At 42.0% G+C, this 20,427-nt stretch overlaps 1 pseudogene; it reads left to right on the top strand.

Moving 5' to 3' along the window:
• The first annotated feature begins 18,212 nt into the window (after positions 1–18,212).
• LOC121152305 lies at positions 18,213–19,080 on the top strand (annotated as a pseudogene).
• The last annotated feature ends 1,347 nt before the right edge of the window (positions 19,081–20,427 follow it).

Genomic DNA, 20,427 nt, shown 5'->3' with positions numbered 1-20,427 from the left:
CATGCCACTCTTCAGAGTCCAGTGGGAAAGTTTACAAATAGAAAGCAAGCAAATACTTGGTTACAAATAAGTAAATTATGGCAGCTCTTCAAAAATTCGTGGAAGCGAGAATCAAGATGTCAGAATAGGGTAAGGACATGCTTAAACAGATGAAGAAACATTAGCCAGTATGAAGCAGAGAGGGCACATTTCAGGAAATAGGAGAAGACAGAAGACAGCAGAGGGGCACCTGGAGACTGATAGACACGGGAAAGCAACAAAAATAATGGTGTGTTATTGCAGCAACTGATACCCCAGCAGCATTCAGCAAGCGGCAATCTGAACTGCCCTGGCAACAAAATGGGAACAGGCCGGAAATGGCCTGTCCACAGATGGCCGCAGGCCTAATGGCCAACAGGTTTCGGCAAGATCAGCACCACCAACAACCTAACTTTATAGGACTCCTGGTGTCATCCTAATGCTGGGAACTGCTCAAACTGGTAGTGGGAGAAAGGCTGTCCAGACAATGGTGTAGCCTCAGCATGGAATTACAGGAGTTGGAGACTAGTGAGGCAGGAGCTAGGGCTACGGAGACCATGATAGAAGTCTAACATAAGAACTGAGACCCAGAACTCACTGAAGGCTGTGGCACAAATGACTGCAAACAAAGAGCTGTATATCAACTGCAATAAGTAAAATCAGATTGTGGACCTGTGGATGATCCAGCTCAGAAACCTGCCCCAAGGAGAAGAATCTGATAACTAGAAGTGCAATGACCAAGAGCAAAAGAAGAGACAAAGGCACAATGAATGCTGCTGAAGTCATAAAATGATGATTATGATGAATATAATAATAATAATAATAATAATAAAGAAATAAAAGAAAAATCATGGAAAACATGTATTTAAAAAACACTATGAATGGATTTCAAAATCCTTACACCAAAATAAACCAACCAATCTTCCATTCCTATGTGTTGAGTGAATCAGCAGACAGAAGGTTTCTCGGTCTCTGTCTCTCTCTCTCTCTGCTCTGCATCAAAAATAAAATAAATCTTTAAAAAAAACTAGATAAATAAATTTAAAAGAGCAGGGAAAAGAGAGTTCCAGGCAAAAAAGGCAGCAATGACTCTTGGACTTGAATGGGTTTGACTGGTTCAAGGAACTTGTAGAAGGCTTTCATTTACGCATCTACTTACCCATTCCACAAATGTTACAATTAGTGACAGACTGCTAGACACAAGGAAACAAAGGTAAGGAAAAGAAGTCCCTGACAATACGGCGGGATGTATTGAAAGCCGGAGGAAAGTTCCAACTTCCAACAATTCCTCTCTAGAAAACCAAATAAATAAAATGTAAAAATCTGAATTTTCTGACAAGAGATAGCTATAAAAACATCCATTGCATTATTTTTTCTCAACTTTATATTGAAATACCACATACACACTAAAGACTGCACATATTAGAGTATATACCTGACTGCACAACATGGACACACATTACTGGTACCCAGATCGGGAAGAAAACATGACTTGCACTGCAGACACCGACCCCCTTTTGTTCCCTGCCAGCCACAAATTCCCCTCCAAACAAGGGCAACTGTTAGTCTGACTTCTAACAGCACAGGTTAATTTTTCCTCTTCTTACTTTGTATAAATGAAATAACATAGTTTATAATTTGAAGAGGTTTTGAGTGTGTGGGGGCAAAGGTTCTAACTTCCCTCTCTTAATTTTGTGTTTATGAGATTCTACCATGTTGTTTATGTAGTTACAGATTGTTTATTCTGTATAGTGTTCCATCTTTAAAAGGTACCACGATGTATTTACAGACATGTGGATGGTTTCCAGGTTGGGATCTTCGTCAATAATCTCCCAGTTAACATGCACTGAGAGACCAATGCATGCATCTGCATTTCTTTGGAAATGTGAGTCGTATAGCTGAGTCAGAGCTGATCAGCATTAGAAGGCTTGCCAAACAGTGTAACAAAGCAGCCTTACCAAGCCTGTAAGAGTGTTCCAGCTTCTACACAGGCTTGATAACACTTGATAATTTCTGGTTGGTGTGTGTTGGTATATAATTGTGGTTTTGATGCTCATTTCCCTGGTGAATAGTGAGGCTCAGCTTTGTCCCGTGCAGTCTCCCTGCATCTCACCGGTTTGTAGGAGCTCTTTCAACAGCCTGGCTAGACATCTTTGCTCAGAGGTATTCAGACAGGAATCTTATCCCACATCAGGAAGAGTCCTTTTTGCTGCCTTTTGATGGAAAGAAACTCCTACTTAATATGGTAGAATTTTAATGGTTAGTCAGTTTCAGGTCCTGTTTAAGAAATTGTTTCTCCCAGGTATCAGAAAAATTCCCTTTTGCTTCCCTGAAAAAAAAAAAGTTATCCTGTTACATTTATATTTTCAATCTATCTGAAGTTTATTTTTGAGTATAGTGTGAGGGGGAGGTCAAGATCCTTTTTCCATATGGCCATGGTTCCCAAACTGTTCAGCAAGTCACCCTTGGGCACCACAGTGAATTCCTAGGGATGCCACAAGCTATTTCTGCCTTCGGGAGGCAAATGCAGCAATATCTCTTGGATAACACATACATTATTAACTTCCAGTAGTGTGCACTTTCAATATCGTCAAATCCTACAACATTCCCGTCACTTACACCCTATTTTTACAAAGCTGAGTTTTTGAACTGCCTGTGTTGAAAAGCAGACATCATGTCAGATCAGGAAATGTGGACAAGGGTATTCAGTCTGGTCCCAAGGCCTGAGAGTTCGTGTGGTGCTCATGGGAACACAAATATGGTGCTTGTTTAGAAAGAAAACATCTTCTCTAGTTATATATACTATTTTTTAAGCAATAACTAGCTTGGTAAGATATCCATATTTATGAAATTGTTTGGATTGGACTAATCAACAGAACTTTATGCACTTTTAAGGTTTATTTTTATTGTAAATTCAGATATGCAGAGAGGAGGAGAGACAGAGAAAAAGATCTTCTGTCCAATGATTCACTCCCCAAGTGGCCACAATGGCTGGAGCTGAGCCAATCTGAAGCCAGGAGCCAGGAACTTCCTCCAGGTCTCCCATGTGGGTGGTGGGTCCCAAGGCTTTGAGCTGTCCTCAACTGCTTTCCCAGGCCACAAGCAGGGAGCTGGATGAGAAGCAAGGCTGCACCCATATGGGATCGAGTACGTGCAAGGCGAGGATTTTAGCCACTAGGCTACTGTGTTGGACCCAACTTTATGCATCTGATTTAGGAATGCTGTTGGGGAAAAATCTATCATAATGTCAAATGGGCCATTTATGGAGAGAGTTTGGGTTTGGCACACTGCAAGGACCTGGATTCTACTAACACACAGGGAGTTTGAAAGCAAATCCTTCCCTGGGTGGAAGCTGCTGCCGCACTCCTGGTATCCGAGGTGGACGCCAGTTCATGTGCTGGCTGCTCTACTTCAATCCAGCCTCCTGCTAACGGCCTAGGAAGATCAGTGGAAGACAGCTCTTACAACCCACAAGCAAGACTCTGAAGAAACTGCTGGCTCCCTGCTTCAGTCTGGCTTAGCCCTGGCCATTGCGGCCATCTGTGGACTGAGCCAGCAAATGGAGGATCTCTCTCTCCCTCTCCATCTTCCTCTGTAACTCTGAATTTCAAAATAAATAAACAAATCTTTTTTTAGATGTATTTATTTTTGTTGGAAAGTCAGATATGCAGAGAGGAGGAGAGAAAGAGAGGAAGATCTTCCATCCGATGATTCACTTCCCAAGTGAGACAACAGCCAGTGCTGAGCTGATCCAAAGCCAGGAGCCAGGAACTTCTTCCGGGTATCCCATATGGGTGCAGGGTCCTAAGGCCCCGGGCTGTTTTTGACTGCTTTCCCAGGCCACAAGCAGGGAGCTGGATGGGTAGCAGGGCTGTCAGGACTAGAACCAGCACCTACATGGCATCCTGGCGTGTGCAAGGCGAGACTCCAGCCACTAGGCTACCGTACCTGGCCCTAAATAAATCTTTTTTTTTTTTTAAAGAAAACATGTAACAACATGAGGAAGTTTTCACATTCAATCACTAAATAAAATAATTTGAAAAATTATATGTTCAACTATATCATAATTGCATAAATATAAGTATTGCATATCTATATTGTAAAAGAAACTATTAAAATATATTTGGGAGAGGGAGGATTATGGGTTTTAGAGATCTTCCTGAGTCCTAAAATTTTTCTGCTATGGAGGCAGACTAATCCTCCACCTTTATTTTATTAGTACAGGCATCCCATATGGGCACTGGTTCACCCCAGCTGCCCCAGCTACCACGCAGCTCCCTCCTTGTAGCCGAGGAAAGCAGTAGGATAACCCAAGGCCTTACAGGCTCTGTACCAGCAAGGGAGCCCATACATCTCCTTCTTGACTCCTGGCTTCAGATTGGCTCAACTCCAGCCATTGTGGCCATTTGGGGAGTGAACCAGAGGATGGAAGCTCTTCCTCTCTGTCTCTCTTCGTCTGTATATATCTGACTTTCCAATAAGAATAAATAAATGGATAAAATAAATCTTATTTTAAAAAGCCTTCCAAATAGAAATAAATAAATAAATAGAAATAAATAAATCTTCAAATTTTTTTCCCAAGAACATACTACTTTATTTTCTAAAATACTTAAAAAATCCTTATTGGAAAGGCAGATTTATAGACAGAAGGAGAGACAGATCTTCATTCTACTGGTTCACTCCCCAAGTGACCGCAGATTCACTCCCCAAGTGGCTGCAACAGCCAGAAATGAGCCAATCCAAAGTCAGGAGCCAGAAGCTTCTTTTGAGTCTCTTACATGGGTGCAGGGTCCTAAGGCCTTGTGCTGTCCTCCACTGCCCTCCTAGGCTACAAGCATGGAGCTGGATGATAAGTGGAGCAGCTGGAATACAAACCAGCGCCCATACAGGATCCCAGCGCATGCAAGGTGAGGATTTAGCCACTAGGCTATCATACAGGGCTAGAACACATTACGTTTATAATATGGAAATTTACACACATAAATTTTCTAGAATCTAAGAACAGATTTTGGCTTGAAGGTGTTTATAGTGTAGCAGAGGGAGAGCAGTGTTGACAAATAAGGAAACCATGGAATCAGTGACTGTATATCAAAGACCACTTGGGGATCAGTTCATACCATCTTAACAAGAACAGGAAGCTACTGGCCATTGCTGGCCTTGCTTGGATTGGCTGCCACTTTTGGACTAATTACAATAGATAGAACTTGGGGTTCTGGGCCAGGATTGTAAACCAAGCCTGTGAGGTCTGCTTGCCATTAGCATCAAGTCATGAGAGGTAGTGAAACCAAGGACTCATCCCATGAGAAACAGAGTGCTGTGACCATAGGAGGAAGGGTGATGACACACAAGAAGCAGTTGTTTTTGTGTAGAGGAATAGATTGTGCAAAGACACAGAGGAAGTGGTATTTAGGTTGAGTATTTCAAAGTGAGGATGTGTTTTTAGACAGCTAGGGTCAAAAGAGTATCTGAAGAAGGAGGAAGAGATGGGACGAAGAACAGAAGATGGAATCAAGCATAAACAGAGACTGCTATGCAGATGGCTTCTGTGTCAGATGAAAATGTGAACCCTTCATCCTGAGGGTAACTGGAGCCCCCCAACACGAAAAAGACAAGAAAAACATGGGTTAGCATATGAAACGTGGTTAAAGCCACCACCTGTTTCACCAGTAACCCGTATGGGTTCCAGTTCAAGTTCTGGCTGCTCCACTTCTTATCCAGCTCCCTGCTAATGCACTGGGAAAGCCTGGGCCCCTGAACCCATGTGAAAGACCTAGAAGAAGCTCCTGGCTTCGATCTGGGCCAGCCCTGGCCAGTGCAACCATCTGGGAAGTGAACCAGCAGATGGAAGAACGTTGTCTCTTAGTATAACTTCACCTTTCAAACAAATAAAATAATCAAACAAACAAACAATGAAAGATATGCTCGATTACTTTGCTTCTCCAGCAAAGGATAGTGCCTGATAAATACCATTAGAAACAAATAATATAAATTTATGCTATCTCCTGGGTTAAACTCCGATTCTCCATTGGCTAGGAGGAGGAGGACTTGAGAACATTTGACAATACCTCCATTAAATTAGTGTGTTGTAATGTTCTGAACACCATAATCTAAATGTGCATCAACTATTTTTTTCCAGATGCATTCACTTAGTTGACAGGGTTGCAGCAAGACAGGGAGAGACAGAGACCCTCCATTTGCTAGCTCATTCTCCAAAGAGATGTAACAGCTGGGGCTAAGCCAAACTGAGACAAGGAGACAGACAGGAGCTTCATCTGGGTCTCCCATGAGTGAGAAAGGTACCCTCTTCCGCTGCTTTCCCAGGCCATTAGATTACTGGATCACAAGTAGAGCAGCCAGGACTCAAACTGAAACCCATTTGGGTTGCAGTATGTTAGACTGTGGCTTTACCCAGCACACCACAGCATTAACCCTGATTTTATGACACTTTGATCATCACCAGAGCCTTGAAGCCTAGCATGTTAGTTCCTTAGAGGGTCCCTAACACTACTGATATCACTAAATGCCTATTTACTGAATGGATTCAAATATTAAAAAATCACGTGAAATTCTTACAAACTACACAGAGTTACACAAATGCAAACAACGGGTCTTAGAAACCAATTCAGATTCACATTAATGAACTTGTTAGACAAATTGCCAGAACAGAGAGAGGCAGGTGCTGCCAAGGACAGATGCAGAGGGGTACTCAGGCTGGGATTTATTGCCAAACCATATTTGAATGATTCATACTACTTCCTGGGCCACAGCCTTCCTTCTTAACCCCACATTCTCTCTTAGAGTTAGTGAGTAATTCCAATGCCATATACAGACATGATTCAATGATTAGTGATCAGAGAGTTTTCTTTGATGGCCCAGAGAATCTCAAAAACAAAGTAACAAATGCACAAGTTAATCTTTCCCTATAATGTAACACAATTTAAAAGTAGACTTGAAAAGGCACAGGAACACAAAAAGCCACTGCTTCAAACTGCATTTGGCGACAAGAGGACCTTCAAGTAGCACTTAAACTCATCAACTCCTCCAAACTTGTTGAAGTGTATTGGTCAGTATCAGTTGTGAAGCCCTTGCCATGCACTCACAAACACACTCACTGTAACCAAAGTTCTTTAAGTAAAAAACTAAGCCAAGGAAGCAACAAAAAGAGGAACAGTTGGCCTAGAAATGAGCAATACTAACGGGCTAAGCAATGACTTCCTCTCAATGTTAATATTCTTGGAAGGCTTACAGGTTTAAGATTTCATTTGAAGAAAGCCTTGCCAGAAGAAATAATTTTTCTGTGTTTTTTTTCAAAGAGCCAGAAACCTTCAGATGGACAAGGTCATCATTAAAGATCTTTAGTTTAGTATTACACTAACAGTTTAATAGTGAAAGATGGCAGTGGATAACTTTCCAGTACTAACCATGTAGATCCTTTTTTTCGATACACAAGCGGAGGTAAGTCCAGGTTATACAGACCTTGGAGCTCAGAATTATGGGACTTTGGGATCAAGCAGATCTGGGTTAGATTTTAGTGTCAACCCTGTGTGCTTTAGGCAACCATTCTGATCAAATTAAAAGGATACACTTCTCTGAGCCTCAAATTCTTCAGCTGTGAAATCTCAAAGGTAATCTGAGGATCATAAAAGTATATGGAGAAGAACTAAGTACCATACTTAGTTCTTAGATCAAATGATTCCATGAATGATGGTTGTCTAATGCAATACGACAAATAGGAAATTAGGTTTATATTCAGAGTCTAGGGGAGAAGATGAGCTGGATTCTAAGTACAGTGTCAAGCAATATTTCAGAATGAGTTGTGTATATCTCTCTTCTTACCTTTATCCAGGCTACTCCATCCTACCCTTCATGCCATATTCACCTTTTAAAATACAGTCAGATTTCATTGCAAATGCTACCATTTTAGGAAGCTCTCCTTGGGCACTCTAGCCCTGTAAGCCCTGGCTATACCTCCACCCTTCATTTGTGTAAGATATTTCCTGTAACATTTCAATAAATGCTTTTTTGTTTTTGCTTAAGTGTATTTTACTCCTTGAAACCAGAAGATCTCTGCTGCAGATACTATCGATGAATGTGGTTTTAGTCACACTGTGCGTGTGCGTGTGTGTGTGTGTGTGTGTGTGTGTGTGTGTGTGTATGTGTTGGAAATGCAATGAGGATGGAAACCAGCAGGCAGGGAATGTGGCTGTGGGTGTCACAGGTGATCATGGAAGCTGGTTTAGAATCAAGGAGATCTCTGTGGAGGGAGAGATAAAGACTGGAAACATGACTAATTTGACAGAAGAAAACTAAGACAAATTCTTGGCAGACCCAATGAAATCACACCACATCTTTTGAAAACTTCATGTGTGCTGCCAGGTACTGGGTTGTTGGGAGAGAACAGAAAGAGAGCAATATGACGTTGGTCCTGTAGGAAGTCACCACTCCACTGCCCTGCAACTCTTTCTATAAGGAGTCTTTTTTATGATTTATTTTTATTGGAAAGGAAGATTTACAGAGAGAAGGAGGTACAGATAAAGATCTCCCATCTGCTGGTTCACACCCAAAGCGGTTACAATGGCTGGAGCTGAACTGATCCAAAGCCAGGAGCCAGGAGCTTCTTCCAGGTCTCCTACTCAGGTTGAGGGTCCCAAGGCTTTGGGCCATCCTCCATTGCCTTCTCAGGCCATACACAGAGGGCTTGTGTAAGTGGAGCAGCTGGGATACAAACCGGCACCCATATGGGATCCTGGAGTGTGCAAAGTGAGGATTTTAGCTACTAAGCCATCATGCTGAGCCGCTCTCTAAGGAGTCTTATAGCTCAAGACAGGGGCATAGGTAGGATGAGATTACACCAAATCAGATAGTTGAAAGTGGTTTGCAAATGAAAAACAGTCTCATAAATCAAATTGATGTTAATATTCAGACCAGCAATAATACCAGCTCTCAGTTACGGAGAGCTTATGGTGTTGAATATAGCGGCAAAGCTTTCACAATATTCCCTGGAGGGAGGAAACACAATAGACTAAGCATTTTATCTTATTTTTATATATTAAAAAATATAGACTCAGGAATGCTAAATCCTGTCCAAAGTCAAGTTAGTGCATGGTGGAACCAGAAGTAAAACCACACATATCTGACAGAAATGTGTCTGATGTTTCACACAAATTCCATGATAAGTGGAGTGAGAGATGGTCTTTTGAATAAGTGGTACTGGAGCAGTAAGGCACCCATATAAAAAAAAAGTACTCATGATTTTTCTTCCCATTACACAGAAAAATTAAATTAAAATAGATAATACAGAGAAAAAGCAAAAGGTAAAGTACACAGTTTTTGACTAAATCATAGGATGGGGCAGGGAGCTGGATGGGAAGTGGGGCCGCTGGGATTAGAACCGGCGCCCATATGGGATCCAAGCGCACCCCAGGAGAGGACTTTAGTCACTATGCTATTGCACCAGGCCCCAGCTCTTGGCTTTTAACTTCAGCTTGTCCCACCCCCAACCATTGCAGGCAGGATAAATGCACAAACTCTCTCCCACTTTCCTACTCAAAGTTTTTAAATAAAAATAAATATGAGAAAGCTAACATTTATTTTAAAGATATGTATGCATGTAACAAACCATACCCTGAAAATATGTACAAATATGTTGAATTCAAAAATAAAAGGATTTTTAAAAAGCTGAAAGAATAATGTTGCCTCTGCAATGCGATTTTTCAGACCCAAGACTCGTACCAGAAATGCATAAGCAATTCTTAAAACTCCGTGGAGAAAAGGCAACTTAATGGTCTGAAAATTTGAACAGGGTCTTCAAAGCAGGTGATATATGAATGAGCAGAGAGTGCATGAAAAGGCATTTGGCATGATTAGTTATCAGGGAAATGGCTAGTGAAATCACTATGACATACTTCTTTATGCCACTTGGACTAATATTCTACTTTGGAAGCAGTTGGGCAGTTCATTATTACCAACCCTATGACCCAGCACATCTACTAGGCATTTGAGCAGGAGAAATGAGTTCATATACCTAGGAAAGCATGTCTGCTTAGATGTGTGGAGCTGTATCCATAGTTATCAAAAACTGGCAATGACTGAAACAACTAGCCTGATTGTAGCTCATCAGTCAATGGTAGACGCTTATTCAGCAGCAATAAAGAGCAACAGACATGGGTTACTCGGTGATGGCCTTGGATCTGTTCTGAGACAAGAGTGGCTAAGGGATCTGGTCAGTGTGCAAGCTTTCGAAAGCGCATGTGCACAGCTCAGACAGCTCCGCCACGGGTCATATAACTGGTGTCTGTATTAACATAGCTAATCCTCTAGACGGCACCTTTCTTCATCATGAATGAATGAAGCTGGACACCAAATACAACCTACTCTGTGATTTAATTTATACAAAGTTGTAGAAAAGACAAAATGAAGCTGTAGGTGTAGAAAATAGATTGGTGGGCCCGGCGCGGTGGCGCAGTGGTTAAGGTCCTCGCCTTGCACGCCCGGGATCCCAGATGGGCGCCAGCTCTATCCCGGCAGTCCCACTTCCCATCCAGCTCCCTGCCTGTGGCCCGGGAAAGCAGTCGAGGACGGCCCAAAGCTTTGGGACCCTGCACCCACGTGGGAGACCCGGAAGAAGCTCCTGGCTTCGGATTGGCATAGCATCAGCCATTGCACTCACTTGGGGAGTGAATCATCGGACGGAAGATCTTCCTCTCTGTCTCTCCTCTCTGTATATCCGCCTTTCCAATAAAAAAATAATAAAAATTAATCTTTAAAAAAAAAGAAAATAGATTGGTGATGACCTGGAGTTATGGTGGTAGAAATGTTTCAAATGTAATTGTACAGCTACACACACTTGTTAAAATTCTTAAGCTAGATGCACACTTAAAGTGGAGGCCTATGTAAATAGGGAAATTGTACTTCAAAGAATGATTTCAAAAGAGGAACCTTGAGCCCAGGGCTTTGCTCCATGGAGACCACACTTGGAAGAGGGCAGGGCCTTTGAGGGGGACACAGTGTACAAGAGTCATGGACGTAAACTTTGCTTGTAAAATCACTCTTGCCTTCTTTGCCCTTTGGAGGTCGGCAGCCCCTTCTTGGGTCTGTTGTTGGAATGTTGACCCCACAGGAGTGGAGATGCCTAGAGGGGGGATGTCAGAAAGTGACCTGAAACCTAGGATAGATCATCCTACTTGCTTGTGAGTTGCTCTTAAAAATGTTCTGGACTCTCTCCTCTGGCCTCCCACCCTCTCACTTGGCTCCCATCAGCTCCCAGCCCCTGCATCCTCTCCTCCACGAGGAGGTGTAAGGAACGCTGGATGGGATGAACCCTGCCAGTTGCAGGCATTCAAACCTTCTCGTGAGCACTGTTCTTTTAAAAAGCTGGAAAGTTGGGTTGAAGAGGTTGTGGCTATTATTAGACACAAACACTATAAAAAGGAAATGCCACTGATAATCTTAGATGGTTGTATTTTTATACGGGATAATCCAAGTTTCCTTCTTAGAGTCTCCAGTCATAAGAAATCCTTAATAAAAATATTACCTCAGGTCATATCCTCGGCCCAAGCCTAACATTGCTGAAACCCTCTGGGACTGGTCAAGCGAGGGCCCACGGAAAGAACTGGGCTTGCATTCTTAGTCCATTTTCATGGCTGACTCCAAGTTGTTCCTGTCTGCTCTAGCAGAGGAAAAAAAATCAATGAATCAAACTATATGCAAATAGTTATGGGCACTGCTTCTCTGTGGAAGTAGCCCAGCAAAGGGATTACCGGGCAGACTCAAATCCCTGTCTCCCCGAGCCTGTCCCTGTGTGGCTTTACTTGAGTTGCTCAGCTCCTCTGAGCTTATCCTACGGAAGGAGCCGTGAAGCTCCTGCTTGGAGATTGCTTATTCCTAGCATTGCTATTATTAATATTCATCAGTCATGCCTACCACCGCAGGGACTGCGAAAGGACAGTTTTGCTTTTGGGAATCCTGCTCACTACCTTGCTCCACAAAGCATGCAGGGAGCAGAGAAGGAAGCGTTGACTCCTGCCCACCTGTGTGAAGAGGCTGCCTGCACACAGCACACTTCCATCTTGCACACATGGCAGGCCCCCTGCATTGAGCTTAATGAAGAGTAATTTGTCAGTACGTTTCAAAAGCTTTTAAAAACTGTGTTTGCCCTTTGATTCAGATTCCCTCTAGAAATTTTCTCAGGAAAACAGTCATGAGCAAAAACAGCCTTGGATATCAGAGTAGCAAAAATACAGTAACCAGTCAACATCTTGTTTTAAAAACCTTGTTTTTACAAAGTTTATTTTAAATTTACCAATTGGTTTTATTTTTGAAAGGCAGAGAGAGAGAGAGAAAGAAACAGACAGAGAGATTGCCATCCACTGGTTCACTCCTTAAATGCCCACAATATTTGAGATTGTGCCAGGCCCAAACCAGGTTCTGGAATTCAATCTGGGTCTCTCATGTAGGTGTCAAGAAGCCCACATACTTGGGCTATCACCTGCTGCTTCTCAGAGTGCATATTTGCAGGAAGTTGGAGTCAAGAACAGAGCTGTACTCAAACCCAGGCACCCTGGTATGAAGTCCCAAACATCATGCTGATAGCCACCTCTGAATTTACCAGAAGTTAAACACGTGTTTCAAAATTAGAATTGATGAATACAGAACAGGTCATAAAATAAAATGTATCACATGGGTCTATTTTAAGACTATGACTTGAAGTGTTGTTTTTATTAAGGATTTATTATGGGGCCGGAGTGATGATTCAACTGACTATTCTTCAGCCTGCAAGTGCTGGCATCCCATGTGGGTGCCACTTTGTGTCCTGGCTGTTCCACTTCTAATCCAACTCTCTGCTTATGGCCTGGGAAGGCAATGGAGGTTGCCTTGGAACCCTATAGACCCAGAGGAGGCTCCTTTCTCCTGGCTATGGTTCAACTCGGCTCTGGTTGTTGTGGCCATTTGGGGACTGAACCGGTGGATGGAAGATCTTTCAAGATCTTTCCTTTTCTGTGTAAATCTGCCTTGCCACTAGACATTTTTTAAAATCTTAAAAAAATACAGAACTAAAGATATCCTCAGATGCAATTATAGAAAAGATCCATAGAGTTTGGTTTAACACCGGTTTTGTATATAAATGGAAGTTTTGAGTGGGCTTTTTTGTTGCTGTTTCCTTTATTTGTATTTCTATAGAGAAACATTAAAGAGAAACAAAACCAGAAAGTTGGAAGGAAAAAAAGTTTGATCAATCTAGAAACAAAAAGAGAACAGAAGTAGCACATGAGGTGAGTAAGTAGTGGTCTGGGTTTTTTCTACATCTCTCAGAATTATTCTGGATCCTTCCCACAAATCCACTGAGTCACTAAGTGACCCAAGCCAAGTTCTCATCTCTGACCCTCAGTCTTTCATCTATAAAATACATGGGTTGGGTTAGGTCAGGAATGACAAATGACTTTAGCTTGACTGCCAAGTACACATCATTGCTAGACTGCCTGGACCACCCCCTGTGATGAGAAGGACCCTCGAAGAGAAGGTGAGAGCTCTGTGGCTAGCCATGTCTGTCGTGCATATAACAATGGCATGTGACTCAGGAGGGCCACATGGCGCCTATGTCTAGACGAGAAAATTTTACGTTTTCTTACAACTCTATGAGTCAGAGGCATTTTTGAGCAAAAATATTCATCTGATTTTGGAAAGTCATAGGGTTTGGGAGTCCTTAATTCTATGTCTTCATTTTTGGTTAGGTTGTACTAGATCAATAATTTTCCATTCTATTTTACAACCCAATCAATACCCTCACTTGACATTTACTAAGAGAAAAAACAGTCAGAGCAATTGTGCCTCAATTGTATTTCAATTCATTGCCTCCTACCCCCAGAACAAGAAATAAATCTGCAGCTGCTATTTCAACTTCTCCGACATGAAATCCTCTGAAAGCCACAGCTGTTGAAAGCGTAACTCTGATCCTGGCTTTGTCCTTGGTCCATGTCTCATGTTTCATAGAACATCGCAGGAAGTGAGTCAAAGAAAGCTACTCCCCTAATCACTATCCTTCCAGAAAGCAGAACTGCAGCTTCCCTAGAGGATCCTTCCACATGAAATGGACCCCACCCCAGCCTTGTCTCAACAGAACCAAGGCTCAGAGAGGGCTGCTGATGTCCCTCAAGCTGCACCAAGCTCTGTCCCAATAAGACAAACATGGATTCTTTTGCAAAACCCAGCCTCTGGCTCTCTACAGCTTGGCTATTTGGAGGAAGGGGCAGTCGTGGGGTTTACTCCCTCTCAAGTTAACCACACTAATCTACCATTGCTTGCACAGAGAACAGCAGGCTGCATTCAGGGATCTCAGCAACAGCTGTGCCTTCCAAACCAAGACACTGTTTTCAGAAAGATGACCCAAATCTGGGTTGTGTGCTTCAGTAGGATTTGGTGGGGCATTCCCACTCAAACAGCCCTTTGTGTGCTTTAAAAAGATGGGGCATTAACCTTACGCGTGGCTAAAGCATGATGGATGACTTGGAGTTCCCGATTTACATTTGGCTGATGGCCAGAACTGAGCATCAGAATGCCCTGGCATGTGATGGACAGTGCCTGGCTTGTTTAGACTTGTTGCTGATGAGCGGGTGGATCCTAGGGCTCTTTCTTTGCTCCATCCAGGTTTGGTAAGTTTACCAGGGTTGGACTGCTACAAAGGCTAACTCTGACATTCTCAGGGTGACAGACTTCAGTGTCCTGATTCAATAGCCTCTGCATTATCTTTGCTTCTATTTCAGGATCTTCTCTGACCTCTGCCCCTGTGTTGCAAATGTATGCGCTTTGTTCAAGATGGAGTGCTCAAACAGCTTCTGCCAAGCTCCTCCAAGTCACCTGGTGGGCCAGTTGTCTTTTCTGTAGACTGCTTGGTGCTTGGGGAATGAGACGTGATTCTAGATTCATCACTACTCTGATCCATCTCAGATCAAAGGGAGTCGGAAGCTGACCTCCTGTGCCACTGGTACTGGCTTGTACCATGGTACAGATTCAACATTTTAGGATGGAGCTAGGTGAAGTTTTTGTTTTTGTTTGTTTTTCACTTTCAAACCAATGTACAGAAAGGGTGGAGAGCTAAGATGACCCCGTGAGTAGGTTTAGTGGCAAGAAACATCTCAAATGGGAGGGGCTAAGTGAACCCCCTGTGGTGTCATGAGAAGTGACAAGCCCAGAACCCAGGCCATATGAACCTAACAAAGGATCCAAAAGGAGGAACCCAGACAGCCCTGCTCGTCTGGCAAACCCTTAACTTAACTCTACCTGGTACTGAGATCACAAAGCTTGTGAGCAGTCTCCCTGTGGGATGGAAGGTGGTTGCTTCTGCCACCTTTTATACATCCCTGTGTTTTGCCAAACTAATTTGGAAAAAAAAAATTAAATTAAAAAATAAGAAGCTATTCCTACCAGAATTGAATTCAGTAACTGGGTCAAGAACCAGCATACATGTGAAACCGAGGCCCTTGCTAAATGAAACAACGTGAGACCCTGTCTTCCTAAATCGGCTTCTTTGTTGGTATCATTTGCTCCTACCAAAGTTGAGCTTTACTCCAACCAGAGGGAACACATCCATGAGCACTTCTAAAATCATACTCTGAATCATTTTGCATAAGGGAAGCAAAGTTGGCCCTATAAGTCCACTTAGAAGCACCCTTGTGAAGGCTTTGGCTGTCCTGCTGCATAGCACAACCAACCCTGGACCAGTGGTGTGATCAGAAGCATGGAGTGAACACCCACACCAGAAGCAGCCAGGCAGATGCCCCTCTCCCACTAGGAAGAGGGAGAATGTCCCACATAGAGGGAAAATGGAGGAGGGCCCTCCCTTGCCCACTGGCAGGTAATGATGGACATACTGACGGCTCATTTAATCTCCACTGGAAGTGAGGTTGAAAAACAGGCCTGTAAACACTGTAGATATAAACAAAGGCATTGAGGAAACCTAAAGAAGAGGAACTGAATTAATTTTTGAGGATTAGAAAATGCTGAGGGAAAAGAATTTTGGATTAGGATTTGGTTCTGCTGTATGTGCCAGAGAACACCAACACATTTATTTTTGGCTCATGTAAAGTCTTGAGGAAAGAAATCCAGTGCCAATAGAGCAATTCTGCCTTTTTTTTTCCTACCATAGTCAACATACGATCAATATGGACCAAGATAATGGCTCAGATTCCAGTCATTGCTTCCAAATCCCTGACAGTGGGAAAGGACAAAGGGACAACCAAGGGCCAAACTCCTCCCTTTAGAGATATTTTTTCTGGGTGTTGTATAGAAAACTTCTATCCACAAATGAAACAAATTCTCTGTTCAGAATGGACATGCACCATATATACTGCTAGAAGTTTAGGGTTCTAGGGCCTGGTGCGATGGCCTGGTGACTAAATCCTTGTCTTGCACACACATCTAACTCCCTGCTTGTGGCCTGGGAAAGCGGTAGAGGATGGCCCAAAGCCTTGGGATCCTGCACAAGCTCCTGGCTCCTGGCTTCATCTCAGCTTAGCTCTGGCCATTGTGGCCACTTAGGGAGTGAATCAGCAGTCAGAGCATCTTTCTCTCTGACTGTCCTCATCTCTGTATATCTGCCTTTCCACTAAAAATAAATAAATGTTTAAAAAAAGAAATGAAGGAAGGAAGAAAATAAATAAATAAATTTAGGGTTTTATTATTACAAAAAAAAAAGTGGGGGGAAGGAAAGCACTGGGCAATAACAAGCAGATCTCTGACTTGAGACCTGATGAATAAGCACAATTAGGCAGGGAAGGGAAGCCTCAAAGCAAAGACTGTCCAGGAAGAGGGCCTGGTGTGACCCTCACGGCACCACCCTCCCCTCCACCCTCCCCAGGACTCCCTTGTGATAGCTGCCTGCCCTCGCCTCTTCAGCACTCAGTGCTGAAATGACCTCAGCCCTTTATGTCCCTGGAATAAAGGTGACTTAGAGAAAAAGCCTCCTTCAGCCTGTAAGAGAGCTCATTCTGACATAACATCATTGAAACATACTAAAACAGATAACAGATTTTCATTTTGTTTTCCAGTGTGCAAAGAGAGATTTGAGAGAACTGTCTCTTGCCATAATGACAGACGGGGGTTCCAAGGGAGGAAAGACCTGAGAAAATGGAAGATAGACTATTGAAATCAGTGTGGAAGAAACTATAATTTTTAACCCTTTTATGATTATGCGTATCTACTGGAAGCTGTATAATGCTCATGAGGGCATACTGAGCAAATTGTCTCTATGTTATTAGAATCACATGAAAAATGTGACTACATGATCAAATATTAGAAAAAATGTTAGAAAAACAATACAAGACAGATTAAAAAGTTTTTTTCTCCTCTGAAAGGTCCCTTTAATGTGGTCTTATCATTTTCATGACAATAAAACTTGAAAGCAAGTCTAAGGTTAAATATTCTCAATGATGGATGTACCTAGGGATCAACTGAGAAACATATTAAGAAGATTCCTACGGTTTATCTGAGGAAATTGTGATTCCACACTTCTCAAGAATGGCCACATTAAAAAAAAAAGTTTTCTATTTCTATTGGCAAGGCAGATCAGATTTACAGAGAGGAGGGAGAATAACCTTCTATCAGCTGGTTATCAAATGGATGCAACGGCTGGAGCTGAGCTGATCCAAAGCCTGGAGCCTTTTCCGGGTTTCAGTAATCCAGCAGATGGAAAACATGCCTCAACCCCAAATATAAATAAATAGCATCCCTAGACTTCCTGAATCCTATCCCTACACTTTCTCTATATGCCTCATACAAGTCTTGCTGATGAGACTTGACAATTTCAAGCTTCACATCTGCATAGCAAAGTTTGTATTTTCAGCTGCCTGGATGATTTACTGTCTTCAATATGGTGCCTAATTTGGTCAGGTTTTCCCTGGAGTTTACTGATTTTGATACTGAAAATCCTGTATCCTAGAACTCACCAGGAAAATCAGGAGTTGGGAAGTTGACCATCCTATTTCTTCCCATTACCTATAACTTGTGTAATTACATATACCAAGAAGAGACATTCTCCAGGAAGGGTCACCAGCCCCTACAGAAAACATTCTAAGGAACAAACGCAAACACTTAGCTTTGGGTGGGGGCAGGGCAGCTTGCACCCTAGCCTGTGACCAGGTGCCTCCACAACCCAGTCCCAGGCCCTAACCCAGGATGCCCTGGCTGGTGCGCAAGGCAAGATGTTGAAGCACAACCTGGAAAATCGGGACGTTCAAATCAGACAACTCCAAGATGCTCTCATACACATGCAGAAGCATTTTAGAGAACTGTGTCAAATCTTTGTCGATGTGTGGAAGACTGTCAAGATTCCAGACAAAATGGACCTCCTGGTGAACAAAATCAACACCCACCTCTCCACAGAGGACATTTAGAACAAGGCCTGAAAAACTTTGCTGATGAGTTTCCCAAGCTTCAAGATTATCAACAAACAGAAGTTGAGAGATTTGAAGCCCAAGTAGTTGAAGCTTTGAAACTTTATGGAACCATTGTAAAAACGAAACAGGATGACCTCAAAGCAACAGGAACAGCAAGGAATCCAAGAAGCTTAGCAGCTGACTCCATTAGAACACGTCAGACGCCCATCGGATTGGCAGGTAACTTCACAGGCAGAAACCAAATCAGAGAGCCACAGCGGATGCTACCCAAACAACTCGTCATCTGGAGGAAACTACTGACAACTTTGAGAAGCAGAAAATAAGGGATATAAAGACTAGATTTTCAGAACGTATCACATTTGAAATGTTATTTCACAGCAGAGCTTTAACAGTCTATACTGGTGGCTACTAAAACATACAAAAGATTGATAAAGATGAAGATGTAGAGGTTTCTCGGAATTTTCTGTATCCACCAGAATATTCATCCCTTTTAGATATCGTAAGAGCAAATTCAAAGCTACCTCTTCAGAGATCACTGTCAGCTAAATGTATCTGTGGATCAGGATGGGCATCCACCTCTTACCTAAGAAAGCACCAACATGCAGAAGATGATGATGATGGCGTCACAGAAGATGAAAGTATTCTTAATTTTATATTTCTACTCTCATCTTAAATGAATTGAAAAACTCATTATTTGACATAGTAAGCCTCAACATGAAATTCTATTAAAAGTTAAAAAAGAATAAAGGAAATTTATGGTGGGCAAAAATGAAGGCTTCTAAAATCATTGCACACCAGTCATTTCTATCATAAGAAAAAGAACTTAGCTTCCTAAAGCATTTCATTTGAAAAAGAATACTTGAGATGCAACTGTTTGTTTTGTTTTAACATAGTTCCCTGATGTGGTTTCAGTGAAAGAGGAGGAAATATAAAGATGCAGGCAAGTAGCCCTTCCCATTTTCCCGTTTTGCCTACAAAGATTCATTACTTAAGGAACATTTCACTGAGATTTGTCTATACGAAACTCATCACAAAGGAGAGTTGAGAAATTGGATCAGTGAGAATACAAAAGATAAAGATAAAAGGTAAATTCATCAAGAGGATATGGAATTTTTTCATCAAGCAGAACCGGATAAAACAGAAGGTTCAACACTTCCTTCATATCGTTTTAAAGTTAACCTCTTTGGAATTTCTCTTAAATCCTAAAAAGTGAAGATGATTCAGAAAGACAAAAAGGATGCATTGGAAGAATCTGTTTCAAAATACAGAACAAAAGTAATTTCAAGTATAGTCTACCCACATTAAATTACTTTCAAATTCACAAATAGTTCAAAGAATCCCCAGAAATTCATGTCAAAATCAATTCCAACTTTCAAGAGTCTCATAATTCTGGCTACCAACAGCTGGTTGACATAATGAAAAATATACTTGTATGGGTATCTGACACATTTTCCTACTTGAATTCTTGGGAGTAGTATCAACTTTCATTTAAAAAGTCAATGGAAACTCGCAACATTTGTAAGGTTCAGTTCTTCCCTTCATCTTGATGGTTAATGCAGAAAACGGCTTATTCAGCCACCACTTTGTCTCAATAACATACTTGAGATGGCCAATGCACTAAATCGTATGTAAAGTCGACAACTTAAACACCAAAGACACCAGCAATCGTATGTTAGCGTTTCTCAGATGTTTTCTGTTTTCTGTGAGCTGTTCATAACACATTGTGTCTGTCACCGAGTGTCGGGGTGGTGGTATAGGGAGAGACATACTAGCTCGTTACGGAACCTCTAAGAAAAACAGAGCTCAATTTCTTTTACTTATACTTCTGAATCACTACAATATTGTACACTGACACACTGCAACACAGGAGCAAGACATGTTTCTCAAGAAATTGTTGGTCATTTTTTTTTTTCTGAGTGTAAAAGACGTAGCTTCTAACACACACAAAAAAAAAAAAGACACAATTTCTTGTCTTTTAAAATGTGCTGATTTGGCAACTTGAAAGTTAAAACTAAATCTA

Source organism: Ochotona curzoniae, unplaced genomic scaffold (assembly GCF_017591425.1).
Source record: "Ochotona curzoniae isolate NIBS_2020 unplaced genomic scaffold, NIBS_Ocur_1.0 contig_1, whole genome shotgun sequence".
NCBI classification, from domain to species: domain Eukaryota; kingdom Metazoa; phylum Chordata; class Mammalia; order Lagomorpha; family Ochotonidae; genus Ochotona; species Ochotona curzoniae.
The sequence above is the reverse complement of the archived record's forward strand: the minus strand, read 5'-3'. Positions and strand labels throughout refer to the sequence as shown.